General features: G+C 46.7%; 1 pseudogene; it reads right to left on the bottom strand.

The window, feature by feature from the left end:
- Positions 1-249: 249 nt before the first annotated feature.
- LOC103071159 (cation transport regulator-like protein 1 pseudogene) lies at positions 250-884 on the bottom strand (annotated as a pseudogene).
- Positions 885-4,211: the final 3,327 nt, after the last annotated feature.

Raw genomic sequence — 4,211 nt, 5'->3', positions numbered from 1 at the left:
TCAGCAGGGCCCCTATATCTAGGGCAGGCCCCCACCCCTGCCCACCACACCAACATGGTGCAATAAATAAAGTTTCAAGTAGTAAGTCAGTGTCAGGTAGGAGATCTGGGGGCTGGCAGACAGGCAGGGGCTTGAGAGAGGCCCCAGTCGGCCCACCAAGTGTCCTCAGTGGGCTCCAGCTATATCAAGTCTGTCTGTGTGCACTGGAGTCGGGACCTGGCCCCTGTGTCCATGTAGGGGCTCAGCCCCTCAGACCAGTGCCAAAGCCTACTCAGTGGGGCAGAAGCAGGGCAGCATGGCGCCTACAGCATCCACGATGGCTGCCAGGTGCTCGTCCTGTGCCTGGGGCCCACAGAGCTGCCTGAAGTCCTCCAGGCGCAGCAAGTACTCAAGGCTGTGGCCAGAGAAGCCTCGGCAGGCCAGGATCTGCGTAGCGATGGCCTCCTCAGGCGCAGGGCCCAGGTAACCAGGGTTCTGCGGGATGGCCACGTAGGCCAGTGCCTTAAGTGGTTGGTCAGGGGCATCTTGAGGGCAGAAGGTGACCTCCTTGGTATCATAGCTACCGAGCACTGCCTCCCACACGTTCAAGTACTTCAGGGCCTCATTGACCTGCTCACCTTGCACCTGGTATGCCACACCCCAAGTGCACCCCTCACGATCTTCAGGGAGGGTCACCACACGACCAGGCATCTTGTCGCTGCCCCGATGGAAGGTGTCTCCCTGTCAGAGGCGGCCGCTGTAGCGGTGCACGAAGCCCACATGGCTGTCGCTGTAGGCAAAGTCAGGCCTCCACACCAGGGAGCCGTACCCGGAAATCCACAGCGCTTGGCGGCCGCCATCGTCCTGGGGGATGGGGTGTTCTGGGCTGCCAACTCCTGCTTCATGGTGCCGGCCACAGGACGGGCCCGGGCCGCCTCCAGGGCTGGCCTCCGGTGCTGGCACGGCAGGACCGACAGACGTACCCACCTGGCCTGGCACTGCTTGGCCGCTCCTGTTTGTTTAATTTTTTGTGTTAACTGTAATTCATTCCCAAATTGCAGTGAGATCAGACCCTTCAAGATAGTCTTAATCGGTTTCACTTTCTTATAGTCTCCTTTTGGAGTCTTTTGACTGTGTCAGTCTGAACTGACTTCTTTCAACACCTGGAACTGTCATCCTGGGATCTCCCTTCATAAGAGCCCTGGGGATTCATTCCCTTCGCCTGTCTGGTATGTTGGGTCTCCTATTGTATTTTTCTTTCCTTGGTTTACTCCTTCATTTTGATGAAAAACATCCTCTAGCAGCTTCCTAAAAATAAATATGTAGAGAATAAAGTTTTTGAGACTTCACATGTTTTAGAATGTCTTTTTTATCTTCACACTTGTCTGATGGTTTCTGTATATCATTCTAGGTTAGAAAAATAATTTGCTTCCTAGTCTGAAGCCATTCTGATTGTTGATCCTTTTCTGTGCCATGTTCTTTCTCAGTGAAAGCTTGTACGATCCTTTCTTTATCCTCCATGTTCTGAAGTTTCACAGTGATGTGCCTTGGTGTGTGTGTCTCTTTTCACCCATTTTACTAGGTACTTTTTGAGCTCTTTCAATGTAGAAACTTGTATCCTTCAGTTCTGGGAGTTTTTCTTTTTTATACATCTCCCTCCATTTTCTCTGTCTCTCTTATTGGAAGTCTTGCTATTTGAATGTTGACCCTCCTGGACCGATCTCCCTTTTTTTTTTGTCCTATTTTCCATCTCTTTCTCCTTTTGCTCTACTTTCTAAAAACATTTTATGAAAAATTTTTAACTCTACAAAAGTAAATAAAATAGTGTAATGAGTCCCTGTGTGCCCATCATCTAGCTTCAATAATTATCAACCCATAGTTAATATTGTTTCATCTATACCCCGTCCACAGCATATTGTTTTGACGTGAATCTTAGACATTTATATCATTTCATCTGTAAATATTTCAATATATATGTTTAAAACAGATGGTGTCTTATTAAAAACATAACCACAAATAACTATGTGCACATTAAAAAATTAACAAGCGTTCGTTAACATCAAATATCCAGTCAGTTCTCAAGTTTTTAATTATCTCTGTATCTTAAACTTTTTGTTTGTTTTTATTATTACTGTTTGTTTGAATCAGTAAAGTGCAAATATTATGATGGGTTGATATCTCATAAGGCTTCTTAGCTACACTGTTCAGTATGATAGCCACTAGCCACTTATGGCTATATAAATTGAAATTAATTAAAATAAAATAAAATAAAAAATTCATTTCCTCAGTTGCATCAGCCACATTTCAAATGTTCACACGGCTGGTGGTTACTAGATTGGGCAGTGCAGAAGTAGAACATTTCCATCATTACAGAAAGTTCTGTTGGACAGTGCTGATCTATGGGCACCCTCTCTTTTTCTTTTATGTTTGGTTTTCAGCAGCTTGACTGTTATGTACCTAGGTGTTTTCATTGTATTTATCTGGCTTCGGGTTCACTGAGCTTGGATCTGTAAATTGACAGTTTCTGCCAAATTTGGGAAAATTTTTTTCCCATTATTTCTTTAATTTTTTTTCCGCCTCAGCATCTCTAGTCCCTCCTTTCAGACCTCCACTTACACATATGTGTAACCACTCGATATTGTCCCTCAGGTCACTAAGGGTGGTTTTTAGTTGTTATTGTTTTCTTCCTTTCTATTCTTCAGATGGGGTGATTCCTGTTGGTCTGTCTTAAAGTATACAGACTCTCCTTTTATAGGCTACAGTGTTCTGTTACATCCATTCAGTATAACTTTCATTTCAGATATTGTACTTTTTGGGACTTCCCTGGCAGTCCAGTGGTTAAGACTCTGCACTTCCACTGCAGGGGGCACAGGCTCAGGCCCTGGTCTGGGAACTAAGATCCCATAGGCCGCACTGCACGGCCAAAAAAAAAAAAATACCAAGAGCAACAGATACTGTACTTTTCAGTTCTAGGACTTCCATTTGGTTCTTTGCTAAAATTCCCCATCTGTTCACTCAGGAGTGCAACTGAAGAACCCTGTTTCACAGCCTACTCTTCCTTTATTCAACTTCCACCCTTTGGCCATCCCTTGGGCCTAAGGATATGCTTACTGACCCTCAGGAAAAGTGACCAGTAGAAGAATTTCAAGAAGGCCCTGGAAACAGTGTTAGGGCTTTTTAGCCAGGAAATTCTATGTGTTCTACCTGGGCATGTCTCTTTGGCCGTGTGGATTCTTCTCTACAGGGGTTCCGAGGAGGCCAGAGGAAGATCAGAATATGGCCCTCTAAACCATGAGGGCCAGGTTAGGAGCTCCAGTTACCCATCACCGAGGGTAGCTGGAATCCTCTATGTCAGTACTTTCATGTCTTTTTTTAGGGGCTGGCTTAATTTTTCAAAAAATTATCTTTGCCTCTCCTGTTTAGAATATAAAGAGTTTCTACCAGCCTCCTGGGAGCTAAATTGGGAAAGAGGGCTGGAGAGTCTCAGCATTCAGTATATGCATAAATTCACTTCCTTCACCACCCCTCAGCCATGCCTGGCATCCCCTTCAAAGTGCCATCTATCTTACTATTTTATTTATTTTATTTTTTATATATTTATTTATTTTTGGCTGCGTTGGGTCTTCGTTGCTGCGCACGGTCTTTCTCTAGTTGTGGCGAGCGGGGCTACTCTTTGTTGGGGTGCATGGGCTTCTCATTGCGGTGGCTTCTCTTGTGGAGCACAGGCTCTAGGCTCACAGGCTTCAGTAGTTGTGGCACGTGGGCTCAGTAGTTGTGGCACACGGGCTTAGTTGCTCCGTGGCATGTGGGATCTTCCTGGACCAGGAATTGAACCTGTGTCCCCGGCGTTGGCAGGCGGATTGTTTTTCACTGCGCCAGCAGGGAAGTCCCAGGAATATGTTTGTTAATAGCGACGGCCCTGCCTGAATAACCACACATAAGTAGATAAGAATTCTGTATTCTGGGGGACTTCCCTGGCAGTCCAGTGGTTAAGACTGTGCTTTCACTGCAAGGACTGCGGGTTCGATGCCTGGTCGGGGAACTAAGGTCCCACATGCTGTGTGGCTCTGTCTAAGCAGAGGGCCACGCTGCTCCGTCTTGCCCGGGGGAACCTGCACAAACCTTGAATTTTTCAGGGGTTCAGAGTCTCCGATGTCTCCTCCTCCCCGCCGCCCCCGCCCTGCCCCCGGATGCCCGATGTCTCGGTGCAGCCGGGCATCTGCTCGTTCTCT

Source organism: Lipotes vexillifer, unplaced genomic scaffold (genome assembly GCF_000442215.2).
Source record: "Lipotes vexillifer unplaced genomic scaffold, Lipotes_vexillifer_v1.1 scaffold3045, whole genome shotgun sequence".
NCBI lineage: Eukaryota > Metazoa > Chordata > Mammalia > Artiodactyla > Lipotidae > Lipotes > Lipotes vexillifer.
Note: the sequence above shows the minus strand (reverse complement) of the source record. Positions and strands in the feature narration are given on the sequence as shown.